The sequence below is a fragment of the Ranitomeya imitator genome, chromosome 2, assembly GCF_032444005.1.
Source record: "Ranitomeya imitator isolate aRanImi1 chromosome 2, aRanImi1.pri, whole genome shotgun sequence".
Taxonomy (NCBI): Eukaryota; Metazoa; Chordata; class Amphibia; order Anura; family Dendrobatidae; genus Ranitomeya; species Ranitomeya imitator.
This window is the reverse complement of record NC_091283.1, coordinates 281429708-281457492: the sequence shown is the minus strand read 5'-3', so window position 1 is coordinate 281457492 and position 27785 is coordinate 281429708. Positions and strand designations below refer to the sequence as shown.

Sequence of the window (27785 nt, the reverse complement as noted above, 5' to 3'; positions counted from 1 at the left end):
AGTGTCACTCTGCACAGTAACAGGACCGCCCCCCCCCCATTTAAAACAGTATACTCAAAAAAATAAAATAAATACATCACTGCAGTAATAATATCCCTTAATTATTTCCTATGGTAACACTATTCCCCACCCTGGCCCCGTTTATCTCATTCCTGGCTCCAGCCATATGTTCTCGCATCCTGCCCTCATGAGTATCCATTCTACCCCATATGATCTCCACATCCTGCCCCATATGTCTCCATCGTATCCATCATGCCCCATGATCCAATCCTGCCCCATGTCTCCAATCATGCCCCGTATCTACATTCTGCCCATGCCTCAAGTCCTGCCCCCAGTGTGTCCAGCATATTACCCCCATGTTGTCCAGCAATCTGCCCCAGTGTGTCCAGCATATTACCCCCATGTTGTCCAGCAATCTGCCCCAGTGTGTCCAGCATATTACCCCCATGTTGTCCAGCAATCTGCCCCAGTGTGTCCAGCATATTACCCCCAGTGTGTCCAGCAATCTGCCCCAGTATGTCCAGCACTGCCCCCAGTGTGTCCAGCAATCTGCCCCAGTGTCCAGCCTTTCCCCAGTGTGTCCAGCAGTCTGCCCCAGTGTGTCCAGCATATTACCCCCAGTGTCCAGCATTGCCCCAGTGTGTCCAGCAATCTGCCCCAGTGTCCAGCATTGCCCAGTGTGTCCAGAAGTCTGCCCCAGGGTCTCCAGCATTGCCTCAATGTGTCCAGAAATCTGCCCCAGGGTCTCCAGTATTGCCCCAGTGTGTCCAGCAATCTGCCCCATGGTCTCCTGTATTGCCCCAGTGTGTCCAGCATTCTGCCCCATGGTCTCCAGTATTGCCCCGGTGTGTCCAGCAATCTGCCCCATGGTCTCCAGTATTGCCCCAGTATGTCCAGAAGTCTGCCCCAGGGTCTCCAGCATTGCCTCAATGTGCCCTGAAATCTGCCCCATGGTCTCCAGTATTCAGTGTGTCCAGCAATCTGCCCCATAGTCTCCTGTATTGCCCCAGTGTGTCCAGCATTCTGCCCCATGGTCTCCAGTATTGCCCCAGTGTGTCCAGCATTCTGCCCCATGGTCTCCAGTATTGCCCCAGTGTGTCCAGCAATCTGCCCCATAGTCTCCTGTATTGCCCCAGTGTGTCCAGAAATCTGCCCCAGGGTCTCCAGTATTGCCCCAGTGTGTCCAGCAATCTGCCCCATAGTCTCCTGTATTGCCCCAGTGTGTCCAGCAATCTGCCCCATGGTCTCCTGTATTGCCCCAGTGTGTCCAGCAATCTGCCCCATGGTCTCCTGTATTGCCCCAGTGTGTCCAGCATTCTGCCCCATGGTCTCCTGTATTGCCCCAGTGTGTCCAGCATTCTGCCCCATGGTCTCCAGTATTGCCCCAGTGTGTCCAGCAATCTGCCCCATGGTCTCCAGTATTGCCCCAGTGTGTCCAGCATTGCCCCCAGACAGTCAGACATAAAGAAAAAAAAAAAAAAAGTAAAATCCTCACCTCTCACGTTCCTAGCGCAGGTCCGGTGCAGCCAGTCAGCGTCTCTCCGGCTCTGCGACGCTCAGGACAGAGAGGCAGAGCGACAGTAGTGACGTCATCGCGCCCTCTGCTCTGAGACGTCGCAGAGTCAGAGGACGCTGAAGCCGCAGGAACCAGGAGAGGTGAGTATTAGAGCGGGGGGCGGGGTCCGGGGAGCTGGCCCTGGTCGTGGCGGCGGACGGCGCCGCCCGAAGATTTAAAGGGGCGTCTTTTTTTTTTTTTCTTCTCCTGCAGCGCCGGCCGCCCCCCGCATTGTGCCGCCCGGGGCGGACCGCCCCCCCCGCATCCCCTTCCTACGCCACTGCTCGTGTGACGTGTGTGCATGGTGCTCGTGTGACGTGTGTGCATGGTGCTCGTGTGACGTGTGTGCATGGTGCTTTTATGACGTGTCTGCATGGTGCTGTTTGACGTGTCTGCATGGTGCTTGTGTGACGTGTCTGCATGGTGCTGTGTGACGTGTCTGCATGGTGCTGTGTGACATGTGTGCATGGTGCTGTGTGACGTGTCTGCATGGTGCTGTGTGACGTGTCTGCATGGTGCTGTGTGACGTGTCTGCATGGTGCTCGTATGACGTGTCTGCATGGTGCTGTGTGACGTGTGTACATGGTGCTCGTGTGACGTGTGTGCATGGGGATTGTGTGACATGTATGCATGGCGCTTGTGTGACGAGTGCGCATGGTGCTTGAGTGACGAGTGTGCATGGTGCTGTGTGACGTGTGAGCATGGTGCTGTGTGACGTGTCTGCCTGGTGCTTGTGTGAAATGTGTGCATGGTGCTTGTGTGACATGTGTGCATGGCGCTTGTGTGACGAGTGCGCATGGTGCTTGTGTGACGAGTGTGCATGGTGCTGTGTGACGTGAGCATGGTGCTGTGTGACGTGTCTGCCTGGTGCTTGTGTGACATGTGGGCATGGTGCTTGTGTGACATGTGCGCATGGCGCTTGTGTGACGAGTGCGCATGGTGCTTGTGTGACGAGTGTGCATGGTGCTTGTGTGACGTGTGTGCATGGTGCTTGTGTGATGTGTGTGCATGATGCTGTGTGACGTGTGTTCAACAGACGGCGGCGAGCACCCGGCCTAAAACCCCCAGGACGGGACCTGCATGTGGACAGTCATGAGGATAGATTCTGCCTCAGTGTAGGAGCGCTGTGATGGAGTAGGCCTGCGACGGGGACAAGGGGGCATCCTCTACATCTAGAGCAGTGTTTCCCAAACTCCAGTCATCGTGGTCCCCAACACATCATGTTTTTAGAATCTCCTTAGGATTTCACAGAGGACAGAACCCGTGGCCATTTCTGGTGCCTTAATAGTAGTTCCATCACCGGTGCAATACTAAGGAAATCCTGAAAACATGAGGTGTCGGGGGCATGAGGACTGGAGTTTGGGAAACACTGCTCTAGATGAAAGAAGGTTTCATCATAATCACAAATGCAGATTCTTTACTGTAAGAGCAGTGAGACTAAAGGTACCTTCACACTCAGCGACGCTGCAGCGATACCGACAACGCTGTCGATCGCTGCAGCGTCGCTGTTTGGTCGCTGGAGAGCTGTCACACAGACAGCTCTCCAGCGACCAACGATGCCGGTAACCAGGGTAAACATCGGGTTACTAAGCGCAGGGCCGCGCTTAGTAACCCGATGTTTACCCTGGTTACCATCGTAAAAGTAAAAAAAACAAAACACTACATACTTACCTTCAGCTGTCTGTCCCCGGCGCTCTGCTTTCCTGCACTGACTGAGCACAGCGGCCGGAAAGCAGAGCGGTGACTTGACCGCTCTGCTTTCCGGCTGGCCGGCACTGACACAGGATGCAGGAGGACTGCAGAGAAGCAGAGCGCCGGGAACAGACAGCTGAAGGTAAGTGTGTAGTGTTTGTTTTTTTTACTTTTACGATGGTAACCAGGGTAAACATCGGGTTACTAAGCGCAGCCCTGTGCTTAGTAACCCAATGTCCCAATGTTTACCCTGGTTACCAGTGAAGACAAAGCTAAATCGGCGTCACACACGCCGATTCAGCGATGTCTGCAGGGAGTCCAGCGACGAAATAAAGTGCTGGACTTTCTGCAGCGACCAACGACATCACAGCAGGATCCTGATCGCTGCTGCGTGTCAAACTGAACGATATCGCTAGCCAGAACGCTGCAACGTCACGGATCGCTAGCGATATCGTTCAGTGTGACGGTACCTTAAGAAACTCTCGGCCACATGATGTTGTAATGGTTGATTCACTACTAAAATTCATATGGGGGCCTGAATGTCTCTCCTGAAAAATATTATATTACAGGTTATGTTCACTAGATTCTATGATGTGATGTTGATCCAGGGAACTGGTCCGATTGCTGTATGTGTGGTCGGGAGAAATTTCTCCCCTAATATGGAGCTAGTAGTGTATGCCCCAGGGGTTTTGCCTTCCTCTGGATCAACATCTTAGGCCGGAGTCACACTAAATGTATGAAAAATCTCTCCGAGTTTCCCTGCCGAGAGTCGCAGAAGTGTAATCCTAGTGTAATGCGAGTGTAATCTGATTTTCACACCTAGCATCCGATTAGATTTTAATGCGATATGAACATGAGCTTTTACATACAGCAATTCTCTATGTCATTTACACATCGTTTCCAAAGGAAATATTTATCAAAAACTCACACACACACACACACACACACACTGTACAGACCAAAAGTTTGGAAACATCTTCTCATTTAAAGATTTTTCTGTATTTTCATGACTATGAAAATTGTACATTCACACTGAAGGCATCAAAACCATGAATTAACACATGTGGAATTATATACTTAACAAAAAAGTGTGAAACAACTGAAAATATGTCTTATATTCTAGGTTCTTCAAAGTAGCCACCTTTTGCTTTGATGACTGCTTTGCACACTCTTGGCATTCTCTTGACGAGCTTCAAGCGGTAGTCACCGGAATGGTTTTCACTTCACATGTGTGCCCTGTCAGGTTTAATAAGTGGGATTTCTTGCCTTATAAATGAGGTTGGGCCCATCAGTTGTGTTGTGCAGAAGACTGGTGGATACACAGCTGATAGTCCTACTGAGTAGACTGTTAGAATTTGCATTATTCAAGAAAAAAAGCAGCTAAGTTAAGAAAAACGAGTGGCCATCATTACTTTAAGAAATGAAGGTCAGTCAGTCCGAAAAATTGGGAAAACTTTAAAAGTGTCCCCAAGTGCTGTGGCAAAAACCATCAAGCGCTACAAAGAAACTGGCTAACATGAGGACCGCCCCAGGAAAGGAAGACCAAGAGTCACCTCTGCTTCTGAGGATAAGTTTATCAGAGTCACGAGCCTCAGAAATCGCAGGTTAACAGCTGCTCAGATTAGAGACCAGGTCAATGCCACACAGAGTTCTAGCAGCAAACACATCTCTACAACAACTGTTAAGAGGAGACTTTGTGCAGCAGGCCTTCATGGTAAAATAGCTGCTAGGAAACCACTGCTAAGGACAGGCAACAAGCAGAAGAGACTTGTTTGGGCTAAAGAACACAAGGAATGGACATTAGACCATTGGAAATCTGTGCTTTGGTCTGAGAATCTTTGGTTCCAACCACCGTGTCTTTGTGCAACGCCGAAGAGGTCAACGGATGGACTCTACATGCCTGGTTCCCACCGTGAAGCATGGAGAAGGTGTGATGGTGTGGGGGTGCTTTTCTAGTGACACTGTTGGGGATTTATTCAAACTTGAAGGCATACTAAACCAGCATGGCTACCACAACATCTTGCAGCGGCATGCTATTTCATCCGGTTTGCGTTTAGTTGGACCATCATTTATTTTTCAACAGGACAATGACCTCAAACACACCTCCAGGCTGTGTAAGGGCTATTTGACCAAGAAGGAGAGTAATGGGGTGCTACGCCAGATGACCTGGCCTCCACAGTCACCAGACCTGAACCCAATTGAGATGGTTTGGGATGAGCTGGACCACAGAGTGAAGGCAAAAGGGCCAACAAGTGCTAAGCATCTCTGGAAACTCCTTCAAGATTGTTGGAAGACCATTCCCGGTGACTACCTCTTGAAACTCATCAAAAGAATGCCAAGAGTGTGCAAAGCAGTCATCAAAGCAAAAAGGTGGCTACTATAAATAACCTAGAATATAACACATAATTTCAGTTGTTTCACACTTTTATGTTAAGTATATAATTCCACATGTGTTAATTCATAGTTTTGATGCCTTCAGTGTGAATGTACAATTTTTGATAGTCATGAAAACACAGAAAAATCTTTAAATGAGAATGTGTGTCCAAACTTTTGGTCTGTACTGTGCATATGTATATATATATATATATATATATATATATATATATATATATATATATACCGTATATACTCGAGTACAAGCCGACCCGAGTATAAGCCGACCCCCCTACTTTTGCCACAAGAAACTGGGAAAACTTATTGACTCGAGTATAAGCCTAGGGTAGGAAATGCAGCAGCTACCGGTGAATTTCAAAAATAAAAATAGATGCTCCATACTGTTCATTATTGCCCCATAAAATGCTCCATATAAAGCTGTGCCACATACAATGCTGCATACCGTTCATTATTGCCCCATAGATGCTCTGCATAAAGCTGTGCCACATATAATGCTCCATACTGTTCATTATTGCCCCATAGAAGCTCCATATAAAGCTGTGCCACATATATGCTCTGCACCGTTTATTATTGCCCCATAGATGTGCCATATAAAGTTTTGCCATATAGTGCTCTGCACCGTTCATCATTGCCCCATAGATGTGCCATATAAAGCTCTGCCATATAGTGCTCTGCACCGTTCATTATTGCCCCATAGATGCTCCTTATAAAGCTGCCATATAGTGCTCTGCACCGTTCATCATTGCCCCATAGATGCTCCTTATAAAGCTCTGCCATATAGTGCTCTGTACCGTTCATTTGTGCCCCATAGATGCTCCTTATAAAGCTGCCATATAGTGCTCTGCACCGTTCATCATTGCCCCATAGATGCTCCTTATAAAGCTCTGCCATATAGCGCTCTGCACCATTCATTATTGCCCCATAGATGCTCCTTATAAAGCTCTGCCATATAGTGCTCTGCACCATTCATTATTGCCCCATAGATGCTCCTTATAAAGCTCTGCCATATAGTGCTCTGTACCGTTCATTTGTGCCCCATAGATGGTCCTTATAAAGCTCTGCCATATAGCGCTCTGCACCGTTCATTATTGCCCCATAGATGCTCCTTATAAAGCTCTGCCATATAGTGCTCTGCACCGTTCATTATTGCCCCATAGATGTTCCTTCGTTGTGAATTCCGTTCTTGGGCTCCCTCCGGTGGTTTTGAGTGGAACTGCCGCTCCTTGGGTTTAGCTTTAGCAGCTGCTTTCACTAATCGTCTCTCCTGGCTCTGCTATTTAACCTGGCTCTAGTCTTCAGCCTATGCCACTTGTCAATGTTTTCTGCTGGATTCACATCTCTGCTTGGATTCTCCTGGTTTCCTGACCAGTTCTGCAAAGATAAGTTCTGGCTTTGCTCATTTCAGTCCACATGTTGTGGACTTATTGTTCTGTGCATTCTATTTTTGTCCAGCTTGTCATTATGGATTTTTTCTGTTAGCTGGAAGCTCTGGGAAGCAGATTTACCCTCCACACCTTTAGTCAGGTGTGGAGATTTTGTAAACTCTGTGTGGATTGTTTTGCAGTTTTTATACTGACCGCACAGTATCCTTTCCTGTCCTATCTATCAAGCTAGACTGGCCTCCTATGCTAAAATCTGATTTCATCTCTGCGTATGTTATTTCCCCCTCCTCTCACCGTCAGTATTTGTGGGGGGCTATCTTTCCTTTGGGGATTTTCTCTGAGGCAAGATAGGTTTCCTGTTTCCATCTTTAGGGGAAGTTAGATCTTAGGCTGTGCCGAGGGGTCTAGGGAGCGTCAGGTACCCCCACGGCTATTTCTAGTTGCGCTGCTAGGTTCAGGGTCTGCGGTCAGTACAGATACCACCTCCTTCAGAGCTTGTCTCATGTTGTTCCTAAACCACCAGATCATAACACTCCTTATAAAGCTCTGCCATATAGTGCTCTGCACCGTTCATTTGTGCTCAATAGATGCTCCTTATAAAGCTCTGCCATATAGTGCTCTGCACCATTCATTTGTGCCCCATAGATGCTCCTTATAAAGCTCTGCCATATAGTGCTCTGCACCGTTCATTTGTGCCCCATAGATCCTCCTTATAAAGCTCTGCCATATAGTGTTCTGCACCGTTCATTTGTGCCCCATAGATGCTCCTTATAAAGCTCTGCCATATAGTGCTCTGCACCGTTCATTATTGCCCCATAGATGCTCCTTATAAAGCTCTGCCATATAGTGCTCTGCATTGTTCATTATTGCCCCTGTAGGGATCAGCTCAGGTGAGCAATGGCAGGGCCGCAGTAATGAGGCAACACACAGGCTTACAGTCCAAACTTCAGTGGTTTATTGGCACTTTAAACAGTCCGTGACAAAAAGTAAGAAAAAAACCAAACATACTCCAGCTTCGAGAACCACCGGTCTCAGACTCACCCTTATACGGGACGGGCTTAACTAAGCGGCTGCCAGGTCAGCGGCCTCCGCCAGGTGCCATTCCCAGGGCTGCTAACAGTCGTGTCACCAACCTTTGTGACATGTGGGAGAGAAAACAGGTCAGGCTCCTTCCAGCCTAGTTCCATCCCCAAAATAACATGTGCCAAACAAAAGAAACTCCATTACATAGTCTATAGCCACACCCATAGGTGACGTATCCATCACATGGGCTGATCACATGGTCGTGACATCACTGCAGGTCCTCAACCTTAGGGAAATAACAGGCCAAAACTTATCTTGCTGGGAGAAACATATCTTCCGTCCAGCACTACACCTTTTAATGCACCACATACCTCCCCCCTTTGTTCAACCCTATGGGGGTGGACACATGACATACAGTGGACTCTGGACAGGGTATCTGCATTCTCCTGTAGTCTGCCGGCCCGATGTTCTACTGAAAATTTAAAATTTTGCAGGGACAGAAACCATCTGGTGACTCGTGCATTTCTCTCCTTAGCTTGACTCATCCATGTAAGAGGGGAGTGATCTGTCACCAAGCGAAATTTTCTCCCCAGCAAATAATAGCGAAGAGACTCAAGTGCCCATTTAATGGCCAGGCACTCTCTCTCCACAATACTGTACCTGCTTTCGGCTGGGGTAAGTTTCCGGCTCAGGAAACTAACGGGATGCTCTTCTCCGTTAATTTCTTGAGACAACACGGCACCCAGACCTATCTCAGATGCATCGGATTGCACAATGAACTCTCTTTTGAAATCAGGTGTAATCAGAACGGGTGTACCACACAGTACTGATTTTAACTTTACAAAAGCCTCCTCTAACTGATCATTCCATTGGACCATCACAGACTTCCTCCCTTTCAAACAGTCTGTTAAAGGCGCAGACAACATTGCAAAGTTGGGAACAAATCGCCTGTAATACCCCACTAGGCCTAAAAAGGCTTTTACCTGCTTTGTTGTGAGGGGACGGGGCCAGTTCTGTATTGCCTCCACTTTGTTTATTTGGGGCTTAATGACCCCTCTCCCAATGACATAACCCAAGTACCGAGCTTCCTCCATCCCTATGGAACACTTCTTTGGATTGGCTGTTAGCCCTGCTTGTCGGAGAGAGTCAACCACCGCCTGTACCTTGGGTAAGTGACTTTCCCAGTCTGCACTGTACACAATAATATCATCCAGATAGGCTGAGGCATAACGGCGATGGGGACGGAGGACAATATCCATTAGCCGTTGGAACGTCGCCGGCGCACCATGCAAACCAAAAGGTAACACCTTACACTGAAACAACCCTTCGGGCGTTACAAAAGCCGTTTTTTCCTTAGCTGCCTTTGTTAGGGGCACCTGCTAATACCCTTTTGTAAGGTCAAGGGTTGTAAAATACCGTGCCTGCCCAAACCGTTCTATCAATTCATCCACCCGGGGCATGGGGTAAGCATCAAATTTTGAAACTTCATTAAGTTTTCTGAAGTCATTACAGAATTTTAGGGTCCCATCAGGCTTAGGTATTAGGACTATTGGACTGGCCCAGCCACTTTGCGACTCTTCTATGACCCCTAATTGTAACATATTTTCCACCTCCCGGGATATGGCTTGTCGCCGAGCCTCAGGCACCCGATATGGCTTTAATCGGACTTTGGCCTGTGGCTCCGTAACAATGTCATGTTGGACTAAGGAGGTACGTCCAGGGAGCTCAGAAAAAACATCCGCATTTCGGCTAACAAACTCCCGGACCTCCTGAACCTGTTTAGGAGACAACGTATCTGGTATTTTGACTACAGACAAGGCTTCTCCTGACTCACTCAGAGGTAATGGAGCCTTCTCTACAGAAAATGTAGGCAGCGGACTATCCCCGCCAAGGTGGTCTCTGTCTTTCCACAGTTTAAGCAAATTAACATGATAAACCTGCTCTGGTTTCCTCCGGCCTGGTTGGTGTACCTTATAGTCTACCGGTCCCACCTTCTCCATAATCTCATAGGGCCCCTGCCACCTTGCCAGAAATTTGCTATCCACTGTGGGCACAAGTACCAACACGCGATCCCCAGGACTAAAGGTTCTTACCCGAGCCTCCCGGTTACAGACCCGACTCTGAGACTGTTGTGCTGCTGCCATATGTTCCCGTGCCAACGGTAGGACTGTCTCCATCCTTTCCTACATTTTTGCAACATGTTCTATTACACTCTTGTGGGGGGTTGGTTGGTTCTCCCAAGCCTCCTTGGCTATATCAAGTAAGCCCCGGGGATGTCGGCCATACAACAATTCAAAGGGCGAGAACCCCGTAGATGCCTGCGGCACCTCTCGTACTGCAAACAACAAATAAGGGAGTAAAAGATCCCAATCCTTCCCATCTTTAGAAACTGGTTTTTTTAGCATGCTCTTTAGCGTTTTGTTGAATCTTTCTACCAGCCCATCTGTTTGGGGGTGATAAACTGAGGTGCGCAATTGTTTGACATTTAACAAGCGACAGAGCTCTTTCATAATTTTTGACATAAAGGGGGTTCCTTGGTCTGTTAAAATCTCTTGCGGAATCCCCACCCTAGAAAACATTCCCATGAGTTCTTTTGCTATAAGCTTAGCTGAAGTGTGGCGCAGCGGAACAGCCTCCGGATACCGGGTGGCATAATCTAGAACTACTAGGATGTGTTGGTGCCCCCTTGCTCATTTATTGACAGGACCGACCAGATCCATTGGCACTCTTTCGAAAGGCCTGAGGTACCAATAACTGTTCTACCATTTCCCCACGTACTTTCTCAACTCGATACAACAGGTCTCGGTTTAGCTCAAAACGTGGCAACTGGGTAGATGCCCCAGGTTGTTGGGGCTCCCCGTTAATAAACAGAACATTTTCCCTGGCCCTAGTCAAAGTAGGGTCTCGCTCGATAAATTTAAATCTAACAATTCAGGTCCTGGCGGCAAGTCTTCCACATCCCCGGCCAACACTGCTATGGGAGAATTTTCCCCCTCCTCCACCGAAGGGGAGGCCACGCCTACCGCCAACTCTTCATCCTCTGGGCTACCAGGTTCATGCCCCACTTCTGGAGAACGTAGCCTGGTTGTCAACGGTGACGGCAGTTGTCCACTGGGTGAGACAACTGTGGGCCAAAGTATAGAAAATAAAGGAAAATCTCTACCAAGTGTCAATTCATAATGTAAGTTAACCACAACCCCCACCTCGTGGCACCGCCTCCCCGCTGGCCTGTTTATCACCACTAGTGCGGAGGATAGTCTTTTAAGTCCCCATGTATACATAACACCCCAATTTTCCGCCCAGTGTACTCGCTGGACTGTACCAGACTGGCTCGTACCAGGGTCACGAGACTCCCTGAGTCCAGTAAGGCCACGGCTGGGGTACCATCCACATCCACTTTACACAAATGTCCCATATTGGATCCCTCCTAAATACCTGTAGCGCAAATCAGTTCGGCATAATGGGATTGGCGATACCCAAAGTTTGTCTCCATGGGCTCAGCCAGGTGGGGGCAATCAGCTCTCATATGGCCAGGCTCCTGGCACCGCCAGCAAACTATGGGGCCTCTTTCACCTCCAGATAAGTCCTGAGTGGCCTTTCTGGGCTCTGCTTGTCGAGCCAGGGGTGGAGATTTAGGGAACCTTCCGGACACCTTCCGGGGAGTCCCTCCCTGGAGCTCTTTGGTTGCCCCATATCGTTCTATCAGGTCCATCATCTGGAGAGCATTAGTAGGGGATGCTTGCCCGACCCATGACTGGAGGTCGCGGGGCAGACCCCTCCAAAATTTATCAGTCACTAGGCGGTCCAGCATGGCCACGGGAGACAGAACCTCAGGCTGTAACCATTTCTGAAACAAGTGCAACAGGTCATAATACTGGGAGCGAGCTGGCTTGGAGGGGTTAAACTCCCACAGACGTACCCGCTGGGCCCGGACCAACACATTTACCCCAAGACGTGCCAGTATCTCACCCTTGACGACTGCGTAGTCCTCTCTCTGCTCAGGGGATAGATCTTGATAGGCTTTCATAGGTCCTTAAGCCAGAAATGGAGCAATGACTTCCCACTGGTCCCGGGGTAGTGTCTCCCGCTCAGCTACTCCCTCAAACATCTCCAAGTATGTCTCGAAGTCATCAGATTTCTCCATTTTGAACATCGCTGTGCGAACCGCTTTCCGGACATCATGGATTCCCCGTGAAGCTCCTCTTGTCTGCGATGCCGTGATATGCTGTATCAACAGCTGGTTGGTTTCCTGCTGCTGCTGCGTAGCCTGCTGCTGTTGTCGCATAGCATCCACAAGCACCTTTATTGTGGCCTCCATTTCTGCAGAGTTCCCCGACTGGGTCTACGCCACTCCTTTCACCCAGGACATAAGCTGGAGTAAAAATAAGCAAAAATAGCCTGGCCTCACTGCGTATGCCCGCATTCGAAACACCAAATTGTAGGGATTAGCTCAGGTGAGCAATGGCAGGGCCGCAGTAACGAGGCAACACACAAGGCTTACAGTCCAAACTTCAGTGGTTTATTGGCACTTTAAACAGTCCATGACAAAAAGTAAGAGAAAAACCAAACATACTCCAGCTTGGAGAACCTCCGGTCTCAGACTCACCCTTATACGGGACGGGCTTAACTAAGCGGCTGCCAGGTCAGCGGCCTCCGCCAGGTGCCATTCCCAGGGCTGCTAACAGTCGTGTCACCAACCTTTGTGACATGTGTGGGAGAAAAAACAGGTCAGGCTCCTTCCAGCCTAGTTCCATCCCCAGAATAACATGTGCCAAACAAAAGAAACTCCATTACATAGTCTATAGCCACATCCATAGGTGAGGTATCCATCACATGGGCTGATCACATGGTCGTGACATCACTGCAGGTCCTCAACCTTAGGGAAATAACAGGCCAAAACTTATCTTGCTGGGAGAAACATATCTTCCGTCTAGCACTACACCTTTTAGTGCACCACACCCCATAGATGCTCCTTATAAAGCTCTGCCATATAGTGCTCTGCACCGTTCATTTGTGCCCCATAGATGCTCCTTATAAAGCTGTGCGACCGGTATATATAATGCTGCAGTAAAAAAAAAAATGCCATACTCACCTCTCTTGCTTGCAGCTCCTCAGCGTCCCGTCTCTCCGCACTGACTGTTCAGGCAGAGGGCGGCGCGCACACTAGTACGTCATCGCGCCCTCTGACCTGCACAGTCAGTGCGGAGAGACGCCGGGAAGATGGAGCGGCGCCGGGAAGATGGAGCGACGCCCGGCTTGTGGAACGGGGATAGGTGAATATGCGATACTTACCTGCTCCCGGCGTCCCGCTCCTTGTCCCGGACAGCTGGTCTCCGGGTGCCGCAGCCTCTTCCTCTATCAGCGGTCACCGTTACCGCTGATTAAAGAAATGAATATGCGGCTCCACCCCTATGGGAGTGGAGTTCATATTCATTTCTCTAATGAGCGGTCCCACGTGACCGCTGAACAGGGGAAGAGCTGCGGCACACGAAGACCGTGGGACTGCAGGGACAGCGCCAGGATCGCTGGGACTAGGTGATTATGCCTCAGCCCTCTCTCCCCCTCACCCGCCGACCGTGACTCGAGTATAAGCCGAGAGGGGCACATTCAGCCCAAAAATATGGGCTGAAAATCTCAGCTTATACTCGAGTACATACGGTGTATATATATGTATATATATATATATATATATATATATAATATAACGCTGGGAGCGTCACTCTGTCCGAAGCCTTTATAGACTGCGCAAGCGCCGGCGCAGTCTGGCCCCCACAGAGTGACGCTCCCAGGAGATCGCGGTATGCGTAAACACTGAATGCACACTGCGATCTCCAACAGAAAAGCAGGGACCGCCAGGAGGGTAAGTATCGGCCATATTCACCTGGCCCCGTTCCACCGCTGCGCGCCGCCATCTTCCGGGTCCTCTGCCTGTGACGTTCAGTTCAGAGGGCGCGATGACGCGCTTAATGCGCACCGCCCTCTGACTGACCAGTCACAGCCAGAGGAGCCGGAAGATGGCGGCGCGCAGCGGTGGAACGGGGCCAGGTGAATATACCAAGTGCTGGGGGGCCTGAACTAGCGGCGATACCGGCACCTGACCCCCACAGCGCGCCGGTGTCCCCGCCTGCTCAGGCCCCCCAGCACTCGGCGCCCAGCGACGATAGGTGAGTATGGTATTTTTTTTTTTCATATATTCCAGCAGCATACAGGAATATACCATGGAGCATCTTATGGGGCCATAAACCATAATGGAGCAGTGTACGGGGGCATATACAATGGAGCATCTTATGGGGCCATAAACCATAATGGAGCAGTGGACGGGGGCATAGAGTATGGAGCATCTTATGGGGCCCATAAACCATAATGGAGCAGTGTATGGGGGCATACACTATGGAGCATCTTATGGGGCCCATAAACCATAATGAAGCAGTGTACGGGGGCATACACACTGGAGCGTCTTATGGGGGCCATCAACCATAATGGAGCAGTGTACGGGGGCATACACTATGGAGCATCTTATGGGGGCCATAAACCATAATGGAGCAGTGTACGGGGGTATACACACTGGAGCATCTTATGGGGCCATAAACTATAATGGAGCAGTGTACAGGGGCATATACCATGGAGCATCTTATGGGGGCCATAAACCATAATGGAGCAGTGTACGGGGGCATATACCATGGAGCATCTTATGGGGGCCATCAACCTTTATGGAGCAGTGTACAGGGCATATGCTATGGAGCACCTTATGGGGGCCATAAACCTTTATGGAGCAGCGTATGGGGCATATGGATGGGAGCAGCAAATTAAAGAACGGTGGCGCAGGATGGGAGCAGCACATGTCAGAATGGAGGCGCAGGATTGGTGCAGCACATGTCAGAATGGAGGCGCAGGATGGGAGCAGCACATGACAGGATGGGGACGCAGGATGGGTGCAGCACATGACAGGATGGGGACGCAGGATGGGTGCAGCACATGACAGGATGGGGGCGCAAGATGGGTGCAGCACATGACAGAAAGGGGGTGCAGGATGGGAGCAGCACATGACAGGATGGGGACGCAGGATGAAGCAGCACATGACAGGATGGGGGCGCAGGATGGGAGCAGCACATGACAGGACGGGGACGCAGGATGGGTGCAGCACATGACAGGATGGGGGAGCAGGATGGGTGCAGCACATGACAGGATGGGGACGCAGGATGGAGCAGCACATACCAGGATGTATATACCAATATAAATGCTCGCCACCCGGGTGTAGAACGGGTTCAATAGCTAGTGTGTATATATATATATATATATATATATATATATATATATATATATATATATAGTAGTGTTTCCCCTACTTCGAGTCTTGGGGACACTCGCTTGGCACAGGAATAACGCATACAGGCACGGTTTTCTTACAAAAAACAGTCTCTTAGGTTTATTTCACAACACTATAAACCACATCCTCAGAAACTTGATAACAGCTTGAACACAGTCTGCACATATTCAGCTTTAACACATTTCCTCACTGACCCCGGTCAGCATGACACACGGACCTCGTCCGTTACCTGTTGGCGACCTTCACAGGTTCCTGGACACCTCTTGGCCTCAGAGGTGCCCCATACACAATGTCTCTCCCCTCTGAGCCCAGTCAGCATAACACGGACCCCTTTACTTTACCTGTTGGTGCTGCACAGGTTCTCAGATTCCTCTCCTCCACAAAGGTATCCTTCAGACGTTCTCACTGACCCCGGTAAGTATTACCCAAGAGTAATCAGATCGTTCCACACACTGGCATGTGCCAGGTCCAGAGCCCCGCAATGTGCTCTTCAGGGAGATGACACTCCCAACACATGGGCTCTCCAGGACCTTCCAGCACAGACCATTCAGGTCCACACTCAGAGCCCTTGTGACCAGACCTCAGTCACATTATATGGTTGTAACCACTCCCCTAGATGGGAGTGTGTGTGGCTAGTTTGACCCGCCCATCTCTCAGAACTAGCCCTGCCAGCCTCCCTAGTTAAACAACACAATTTACTTGTAGGACTACAGATCCCAGAACATCCTTACTTCAGGCTGACAGTGCAGAGTGTCTTCCTCTGCGACACACATACCGGCCATTTACAATAATGCCGGACTTTGACTCATCACCACACTTATATCTGCGATTGCCATGCATTCCTATGGCCTCCATACGCCTCCATACGCATTCCGGGAAGCCCATACAGTGCCCCCTACCTGTAACAGAGGTCACTACACAACATATTCCCCCCCACTGTTCAAACCTGTGGGGTTGAACACTTGACACTACACCAATATATATATACATACATATATATATACATACATATATATATATATGCAAACAAAGAGAAAACAGCCGGGCGGCACCACCGCCAAGGGTACTGTGGGAACCGCTCACCTGTGTCTTGGAGGAAAAGCTCAGTCCTGGGTGCGAGACTCCACAGAAAGCAGCCACAAGTGAATAACGAGTATGAAGAAAGGAGCGCACTACTAGCTTTGCCGCACTCCTTTCACAGCACCCCCGGTCGTGAAGGTGTCTTTTATGCTTTTGGAATAAAGTTCACCCGCAGCGAACGTCCAGGTAGTGCGCTCCTTTCTTCATACTTCATTACAGGTCCTTCTCAAAAAATTAGCATATAGTGTTAAATTTCATTATTTACCATAATGTAATGATTACAATTAAACTTTCATATATTATAGATTCATTATCCACCAACTGAAATTTGTCAGGTTTTTTATTGTTTTAATACTGATGATTTTGGCATACAACTCCTGATAACCCAAAAAACCTGTCTCAATAAATTAGCATATCAAGAAAAGGTTCTCTAAACGACCTATTACCCTAATCTTCTGAATCAACTAATTAACTCTAAACACATGCAAAAGATACCTGAGTCTTTTATAAACTCCCTGCCTGGTTCATTACTCAAAACCCCCATCATGGGTAAGACTAGCGACCTGACAGATGTCAAGAAGGCCATCATTGACACCCTCAAGCAAGAGGGTAAGACCCAGAAAGAAATTTCTCAACAAATAGGCTGTTCCCAGAGTGCTGTATCAAGGCACCTCAATGGTAAGTCTGTTGGAAGGAAACAATGTGGCAGAAAACGCTGTACAACGAGAAGAGGAGACCGGACCCTGAGGAAGATTGTGGAGAAGGACCGATTCCAGACCTTGGGGAACCTGAGGAAGCAGTGGACTGAGTCTGGTGTGGAAACATCCAGAGCCACCGTGCACAGGCGTGTGCAGGAAATGGGCTACAGGTGCCGCATTCTCCAGGTAAAGCCACTTTTGAGCTACAGAGAAGCAGCACTGGACTGTTGCTAAGTGGTCCCAAGTACTTTTTTCTGATGAAAGCAAATTTTGCATGTCATTCGGAAATCAAGGTGCCAGAGTCTGGAGGAAGACTGGGGAGAAGGAAATGCCAAAATGCCTGAAGTCCAGTGTCAAGTACCCACAGTCAGTGATGGTGTGGGGTGCCATGTCAGCTGCTGGTGTTGGTCCACTGTGTTTCATCAAGGGCAGGGTCAATGCAGCTAGCTATCAGGAGATTTTGGAGCACTTCATGCTTCCATCGGCTGAAATGCTTTATGGAGATGAAGATTTCATTTTTCAGCACGACCTGGCACCTGCTCACAGTGCCAAAACCACTGGTAAATGGTTTACTGACCATGGTATTACTGTGCTCAATTGGCCTGCCAACTCTCCTGACCTGAACCCCATAGAGAATCTGTGGGATATTGTGAAGAGAAAGTTGAGAGACGCAAGACCCAACACTCTGGATGAGCTTAAGGCCGCTATTGAAGCATCCTGGGCCTCCATAACATCTCAGCAGTGTCACAGGCTGATTGCCTCCATGCCACGCCGCATTGAAGCAGTCATTTCTGCCAAAGGATTCCCGACCAAGTATTGAGTGCATAACTGAACATTATTATTTGTTGGTTTTTTTGTTTGTTATTAAAAAACACTTTTATTTGATTGGATGGGTGAAATATGCTAATTTATTGAGACAGGTTTTTTGGGTTATCAGGAGTTGTATGCCAAAATCATTAGTATTAAAACAATAAAAGACCTGACAAATTTCAGTTGGTGGATAATGAATCTATAATATATGAAAGTTTAATTGTAATCATTACATTATGGTAAATAATGAAATTTAACACTATATGCTAATTTTTTGAGAAGGACCTGTATATGCTTAACAAAAAAGTGTGAAACAACTGAAGATATGTCTTATATTCTAGGATCTTCAAAGTAGCCACCTTTAGCTCCTATGACTGCTTTGCACACTCTTGGCATTCTCTTCATGAGCTTCAAGAGGTAGTCACTGGAAATGGTCTTCCAACAATCTTGAAGGAGTTCCCAGAGATGCTTAGCACTTGTTGGCCCTTTTGCCTTCACAGGTGTGCCCTGTCAGATTTAATAAGTGGGATTTCTTGCCTTATAATGGGGTTGGGACCATCAGTTGTGTTGAGAAGACGTCTGGTGGATACACTGCTGATAGTCCTACTGAATAGACTGTTAGAATTTGTATTATGGCAAGAAAAAAGCAGCTAAGTAAAGAAAAATGAGTGGCTGTCATTACTTTATGAAATAAAGGTCAGTCAGTCCGAAAAATTGGGAAAACTTTGAAAGTGTTCCCAAGTGCAGTTGCAAAAAACCATCAACCGCTACAAAGAACCTGGCTCACAAGAGGACCGCCCCAGGAAAAGGAAGACCAAGAGTCACCCCTGCTTCTGAGGATAAGTTTATCAGAGTCAACAGCCTCAGAAATCGCCGGTTAACAGCTGCTCAGATTAGTGACCAGGTCAATGCCACACAGAGTTCTAGCAGCAGACACATCTCTACAACTGTTAAGAGGAGACTTTGTGCATCAGGCCTTCATCGTAAAATAGCTGCTAGGAAACCACTGCTAAGGACAGGCAACAAGCAGAAGAGACTTGTTTGGGCTAAAGAACACAAGGAATGGACATTAGACCAGTGGAAATCTGTGCTTTGGTCTCATGAGTCAAAATTTGAGATCTTTGGTTCCAACCACCCTGTCTTTGTGTGATGAGGAAAAGGTGAACAGATGGACTCTACATGCCTGGTTCCCACCGTGAAGCATGGAGGAGGAGGTGTGATGGTGTGGGGGTGCTTTGCTGGTGACACTGTTGGGGATTTATTCAAAACTAGCTGAAGAGCCCGGCGTTGCCTGGGCATAGTAAATATCTGTGGTTAGTTATAGCACCTCACTTCTCTTATTTTCCCATCACGCCTCTCATTTTCCCAATCACATCTTTCATTTTCCCCCTCACATCTCTCATTTTCTCCCTCACACCTCTCATTTTCTCCCTCACTCCTCTCATTCCCCCCTAACACTTGTCATTTCAACCTCACATCTGTCATTTTCTGATCACTCCACTATTTTTCCTCACTTCTCTCATTTTGCACTCACACCTTTTCATTTTCACCTCACACCTCTCATTTTCACCTCATCACCTCAGTATATACATGTTTGTCATCTCCATTATATATAGTATACATCTGTATGTCATCTCCTGTATATAGTATATACCTGTATGTCATCTCCCCTGTATATAGTATATACCTGCTGTGTGTCATCTCCCCTATATATAGTATATACCTGAATGTCATCTCCTTCTATATATAGTATATACCTGTATGTCATCTCCTCCTGTATATAGTATATACCTGTGTGTCATCTCCCCTGTATATAGTATATATCTGAGTGTCATCTCCTCCTGCATATAGTATATACCTGCATGTCATCTTCTATATATAGCATATACCTGTATGTCATCTCCTCCTGTATATAGTATATACCTGTATGTCATCTCCTCCTGTATATATATGTACCTATATGTCATCTCCTCCTCTATATAGTATATACCTGTGTGTCATCTCTCCTGTATATAGTATATATCTGTGTGTCATCTCCCCTGTATATAGTATATACCTGTGTGTCATCTCCTCCTGTATTAGACCTCGTTCACACGTTATTTGCTCAGTATTTTTACCTCAGTATTTGTAAGCTAAATTGGCAGCCTGATAAATCCCCAGCCAACAGGAAGCCCTCCCCCTGGCAGTATATATTAGCTCACACATACACATAATAGACAGGTCATGTGACTGACAGCTGCCGTATTTCCTATATGGTGCAATTGTTGTAGTTTGTCTGCTTATTAATCAGATTTTTATTTTTGAAGGATAATACCAGACTTGTGTGTGCTTTAGGGCGAGTTTCGTTTGTCAAGTTGTGTGTGTTGAGTTGCGTGTGGCGACATGCATGTAGCGACTTTTGTGAGATGAGTTTTGTGTAGCAACATGCGTGTAGCAACTTTTTGTGTGTTGAGTTACATGTGACAGGTTAGTGTAGCAAGTTGTGTGCAGCAAGTTTTGCGCATGGCGAGTTTTGCGCGTTGCGAGTATTATGTGTGGTGCCTTTTGAGTATGTGCAAGTTTTGTGTGAGGCAACTTTTGCATGTGTTGCAACTTTTGTGCATGTGGCAATTTTTCCGCGTGTGCAAGTTTTGCGTGTGGCGAGTTTTTCATGAGGAGAATTTTGCACTTGTGGCGAGTTTTGCAAGAGCCTAGTTTTTGCATGTGGCGAGTTCTGCGCGTGGCGAGTTTTGAGTGGCGACTTTTGTGTTTTGACTTTTATGTGGCGAGGTTGGTGTATTTGTGGTGAAATGTGTGCTGAGGGTAATATGTGTTTAAGCACGTGGTAGTGTGTGGCGCATTTTGTGTGTGTTCATATCCCCGTGTGTGGTGAGTATCCCATGTCGAGGCCCCACCTTAGCAACTGTACGGTATATACTCTTTGGCGCCATCGCTCTCATTCTTTAAGTCCCCCTTGTTCACATCTGGTAGCTGTCAATTTGCCTCCTACACTTTTCCTTTCATTTTTTCCCATTATGTAGATAGGGGCAAAATTGTTTGGTGAATTGGAAAGCGCGGGGTTAAAATTTCACCTCACAACATAGCCTATGACGCTCTCGGGGTCCAGACGTGTGACTGTGCAAAATTTTGTTGCTGTAGCTGCGACGCTTCCAACACTTTTCCTTTCACTTTTTCCCCGTTATGTAGATAGGGGCAAAATTGTTTGGTGAATTGGAACGCACGGGGTTAAAATTTCACCTCACAACGAAGCCTATGACGCTGTCAGGGTCCCGACGTGTGACTGTGCAAAATTTTGTTTCTGTAGCTGCGACGCCTCCAACACTTTTCCTTTCACTTTTTTCCCCATTATGTAGATAGGGGCAAAATTGTTTGGTGAATTGGAACGCGCGGGGTTAATATTTCACCTCACAACATAGTGCAAAATTTTGTTGCTGTAGCTGCGACACTTCCAACACTTTTCCTTTCACTTTTTTCCCCATTATGTAGATAGGGGCAAAATTGTTTGGTGAATTGGAACGCGCGGGGTTAAAATTTCACCTCACAATATAGCCTATGACGCTCTCGGGGTCCAGACGTGTGACTGTGCAAAATTTTGTGGCTGTAGCTGCGACGCTTCCAACACTTTTCCTTTCACTTTTTTCCCCATTATGTAGATAGGGGCAAAATTGTTTGGTGAATTGGAACGCGCGGGGTTAAAATTTCACCTCACAATATAGCCTATGAGGCTCTCGGGGTCCAGACGTGTGACTGTGCAAAATTTTGTGGCTGTAGCTGCGACGGTGCAGATGCCAATCCCGGACATACACACACACACACACATTCAGCTTTATATACAGTAGTAGATTGAAGGCATACTGAACCAGCATGGCTACAACAGCATCTTGCAGCAGCATGCTATTCCATCTGGTTTGCGCTTAGTTGGACCATCATTTATTTTTCAACAGAACACGGACCCCAAACACACCTCCAGGCTGTGTAAGGGCTATTTGACCAAGAAGGAGAGTGATGGGGTGCTACGCCAGATGACCTGGCCTCCACAGTCACCAGACCTGAACCCAATCGAGATGGTTTGGGGTGAGCTGGACCACATAGTGAAGGCAAAAGGGCCAACAAGTGCTAAGCATCTCTGGGAACTCCTTCAAGATTGTTGGAAGACCATTCCCGGTGACTACCTCTTGAATCTCATCAAGAGAATGCCAAGAGTGTACATAGCAGTCAAAGCAAAAGGTGGCTACTTTGAATAACCTAGAATATAAGACATAATTTCAGTTGTTTCACACTTTTTTGTTAAGTATATAATTCCACATGTGTTAATTCATATTCTTGATGCCTTCAGTGTGAATGCACAATTTTCAGTCATGAAAACACAGAAAAATCTTTAAATGAGAATGTGTGTCCAAACTTTTGGTCTGTACTGTATGTATGTATGTGTGTATGTATTTATGTATGTATGTATGTATGTATGTATATTTATTTATACACACACACACACATCTATTCTATGTGTATGTATTTATTCTGTCCTTACCTGTCACGTGTGTGTGTGTGTGTGTGTGTGTGTGTGTGTGTGTGTGTGTGTGTGTGTGTGTGTGTGTGTGTGTGTGTGTGTGTGTGTGTGTGTGTGTGTGTGTGTGTGTGTAAGAATATTTCGTTCTCATACAATGTGTAAATGACAATACTGCTGTATGTGAAAGCTCATGTTAAAATCGTATTGCATACGTATGCCATACGGATGTTCAGTTTAAAAAAAAATAATAATCGTACAGCACTCGCATGACACTTGTCCGTTTTTTCGGTCCTGACATCTGAACTTTTTTCATACACATGGGTATGAGCCCTTATTAGTATGCACAAATAATCATGTAGCGGGCAGGGAGAGGGGGCTTCTCTGCACCATTGCATCAGTCTGTGTTATGAGGGTCCCTGCTAGGTCTGTTCCATATATGATCTCCAGTGTATCCAAGTCACATTTCAAGGATTCCAGGGCTTAGTTCCAGGATGTAGACGCCATCTTGCCACACCACATGTGAACTAACTTATGTAAGGTTAAAAATTGATTTCGTTAGACAGACAGACACAGAGCAGCTCCATAACTGTGAGGGGAGAACGAAGTGCAGGACACGGACATTACAAGGGGTCGTGTCCCTGACCAGTAGTCAGTCCCATTATATATATATATATACACTGTAGAGTTTTACTCACCGAGCTGCGGCTGAGGTCGGCACAGGAAGTTGTTCTCATAGAAATGTCCAGTCCGGTTTCTTAGACTCCATAACCTGCTTCAGCATAAGCAAACAACAGAAGACATCCTTCTCCAGAGCAGAGTGAGGACAAACAGAACAGAACCGGTCCATATGGTGGTGCCGGACCACCACTCACACAATGGAGGCCTCCACACCTCCAGTCACAGACCCTGAAGGAGTCAATGAGACACTTGGTTTCCTTTCTTTCTGCCAAACCACATCCCCAGGGCGGATATGTGAGCAGTCATTCCCACCCATCTCTTTTGACTTAAAACCTGTCCTTTGAATGCTCAGTAACTCTTTCAGTGCTAAACATGCTGGAGCATGCTTTCCCGGGCTTATATCCCCGAAGCTACCAGTAGTGATGTGTCCTTCATGAAGGATCCGACACAAAGATGTAAATGATTGGGAGCTGAGACCAACTTTTTTTTCCCCTGCTGTTTGCTTAGTTTCCTTCGGGACGTACTAAAAAGAATGAAGAAAAGGTATAAATAAAAAGAATGAATATAAAAACTTATAGGTCCAAAGAGATGGAGAGGTATTATAGATTTCTTATGCATCTTGAATATGAAATGAACATGAATTATATGTAAAAAATTTGGAAATCAACATAGATCCCGTAAAAAAGGTGTATATTATATTCCCTGAGCTTTATAGGTGGGGAATGAACGTGGAATATATGTAGAGAATAGGAGAATGAACACATATCCCATATAAACAGGTGTATATTATATTCCCTGAGCCTGATAGGTGGGGAATGAACATGGAATATATGTAGATAATAGGAGAATGAACACATATCCCAAATAAACAGGTGTATATTATATTCCCTGAGCCTGATATGTGGGGAATGAACAAGGAATATATGTAGATAATAGAGGAATGAACACATATCTCATATAAACCGGTGTATATTATATTCCCTGAGCCTGATAGGTGGGGAATGAACATGAAATATATGTAGAGAATAGAGGAATGAACACATATCCCAAATAAACAGGTGTATATTATATTCCCTGAGCCTGATAGGTGGGGAATGAACATAGAATATATGTAGATAATAGGAGAATGAACACATATCCCATATAAACAGGTGGATATTATATTCCCTGAGCCTGATAGGTGGGGAATGAACATGGAATATATGTAGAGAATGAACATGGAATATATGTAGAGAATAGGAGAGTGAACACATATCCCATATAAACCGGTGTATATTATATTCCCTGAGCCTGATAGGTGGGGAATGAACATGGAATATATGTAGATAATAGCGGAATGAACACATATCCCATATAAACAGGTGGATATTATATTCCCTGAGCTTTATAGGGGGGGAATGAACATGAAATATATGTAGATAATAGCGGAATGAACACATATTCCATATAAACAGGTGTATATTATATTCCCTGAGCCTGATAGGTGGGGAATGAACATGAAATATATGTAGAGAATAGAGGAATGAACACATATCCCAAATAAACAGGTGTATATTATATTCCCTGAGCCTGATAGGTGGGGAATGAACATAGAATATATGTAGATAATAGGAGAATGAACACATATCCCATATAAACAGGTGGATATTATATTCCCTGAGCCTGATAGGTGGGGAATGAACATGGAATATATGTAGAGAATGAACATGGAATATATGTAGAGAATAGGAGAGTGAACACATATCCCATATAAACCGGTGTATATTATATTCCCTGAGCCTGATAGGTGGGGAATGAACATGGAATATATGTAGATAATAGCGGAATGAACACATATCCCATATAAACAGGTGGATATTATATTCCCTGAGCTTTATAGGGGGGGAATGAACATGAAATATATGTAGATAATAGCGGAATGAACACATATTCCATATAAACAGGTGTATATTATATTCCCTGAGCCTGATAGGTGGGGAATGAACATGAAATATATGTAGAGAATAGGAGAATGAACACATATCCCATATAAACAGGTGTATATTATATTCCCTGAGCCTGATAGGTGGGGAATGAACATGAAATATATGTAGATAATAGAGGAATGAACACATATCCCATATAAACAGGTGTATATTATATTCCCTGTGCGTCATAGGTGGGGAATGAACATGAAATATATGTAGATAATAGAGGAATGATCACATATCCCATATAAACAGGTGGATATTATATTCCCTGAGCCTGATAGGTGGGGAATGAAGATGAAATATATGTAGATAATAGGAGAATGAACACATATCCCATATAAACAGGTGTATATTATATTACCTGTGCCTGATAGGTGGGGAATGAACATGGAATATATGTAGAGAATAGGATAATGAACACATATCACATATAAACAGGTGTATATTATATTCCCTGTGCCTGATAGGTGGGGAATGAACATGGAATATATGTAGAGAATAGGAGAATGAACACATATCCCATATAAACAGGTGTATATTATATTCCCTGAGCTTTATAGGTGGGGAATGAACATCTAATATATAATTGCCTAGAATACTACTTTCTGCTAATGTCTGGAGCTAATGTCCGGAGCTAATGTCCGGAGCTAATGTCCGGAGCTAATGTCCGGAGATAAGTGACGTCAACAGTGTCCAGTGTCTGATTGGTTGCCGACTGCTGCGAGCGACCAATCAGAAACGTGCCGTACTGTGACACACTCCGCCCGCCATTTTGGTGTGATTTTTGAATTTTTACCTCACAGCAAGTTTCTACTGCATGGAGGCGGGCCCAGTGACGTTGCTCTTCAAGCTCCTGCCGAATTTCGTCAAAAAAATGATAATACCATTTACCAAAACTATATATATTTAGTTGTGAAGTGGTTCAGTGACATTTTCACACCAATTTTGAACTTTTGTTTGGTGTTTTCTCCATATACTGCCTATTATTCACTGACTGTTATACTGAGAGACTGCCGTTTATTAACCTCTTCTTTGCCACATTGGGTATATTGCTCTATTATTTGCCACATAAGGACATTGTCCATTATTGCCCAGCAATTTCTCTGCAATATAAACTGCCTATTTATTAATATCTGCATTCCTGCAAAGAACTATTGCCTATTATTAACTGGCTATTTTCCTACTACCTGACACTGCCTCTTATTAACCTGTTGTTTGCCACCACCACGCTTAAAGCTGTTTAGCTTAGCCAACATGAGCTCTAATAGTAAGGATACTAATGACACAGAGCCCAAAGCTGCTGATGGCGCACGTAAGATTAGGTCTGATAGAAAGTATACTAATAATGCAGAGCAAAAAGACGCCGATGCCGCACGTAAGCGCAAACAGCGTGCTAACAAGAGTACAGAGGATAGATGCAAGTGCATGGACACTGTTAAGTATACTAATGACACAGAGTCCAAAGCTTATGATGGCGCACGTAAGATCAGGTCTGATATAAAGTATGGTAATGATGTTGAGCGAAAAGCCGCCGATGCCGCACGTAAGCGCAAACAGCGTGCTAAGTCTGATGTCTTTCATCCCTCCCCTCATAAGCATGTTCATGGATCCTGTGTAACTGTACCTTAAATAACAAGAATTGTCAAGAGCTGGTTAGTGCAGCCATTTTTTGTTCTTTCTTACTATTATTTATTAATTGTATTATTCTTACATTTGAATAAATAAAGTATATATGGATTCTAGACTCCCGATTCTTTAGAATCGGGCTGCCATCTAGTGAAATATATGTAGATAATAGAGGAATGAACACATATCCCATATAAACCGGTGTATATTATATTCCCTGTGCCTGATAGGTGGGGAATGAACATGGAATATATGTAGATAATAGGAGAATGAACACATATCCCATATAAACAGGTGTATATTATATTCCCTGAGCCTGATAGGTGGGGAATGAACATGAAATATATGTAGATAATAGAGGAATGAACACATATCCCATATAAACAGGTGTATATTAAATTCCCTGAGCTGGATAGGTGGGGAATGAACATGAAATATATGTAGATAATAGGGGAATGATCACATATCCCATATAAACAGGTGTATATTATATTCCCTGAGCCTGATAGGTGGGGAATGAACATGAAATATATGTAGATAATAGGAGAATGAACACATATCCCATATAAACAGGTGTATATTATATTCCCTGAGCCTGATAGGTGGGGAATGAACATGAAATATATGTAGATAATAGAGGAATGAACACATATCCCATATAAACAGGTGTATATTATATTCCCTGAGCCTGATAGGTGGGGAATGAACATGAAATATATGTAGATAATAGAGGAATGAACACATATCCCATATAAACAGGTGTATATTAAATTCCCTGAGCCTGATAGGTGGGGAATGAACATGAAATATATGTAGATAATAGGGGAATGATCACATATCCCATATAAACAGGTGTATATTATATTCCCTGAGCTTTATAGGAGGGGAATGAGCAAGGAATATATGTAGAGAATAGGAGAATGAACACATATCCCATATAAACAGGTGTATATCATATTCCCTGAGCCTGATAGGTGGGGAATGAACATGAAATATATGTAGAGAATAGGAGAATGAACACATATCCCATATAAACAGGTGTA

General features: G+C 45.9%; 1 protein-coding gene across 2 annotated transcripts in view; it reads right to left on the bottom strand.

Moving 5' to 3' along the window:
- LOC138663164 (gastrula zinc finger protein XlCGF66.1-like) overlaps positions 1-23626 on the bottom strand; it is a 95713-nt gene extending 72087 nt beyond the window's left edge. For both annotated transcript variants that reach the window (XM_069749313.1, XM_069749312.1), the window contains exon 1: positions 23164-23626. The gene's annotated coding sequence lies outside the window, so the exon portion shown is untranslated. The remainder of the gene's footprint in view (positions 1-23163) is intronic.
- Positions 23627-27785: the final 4159 nt, after the last annotated feature.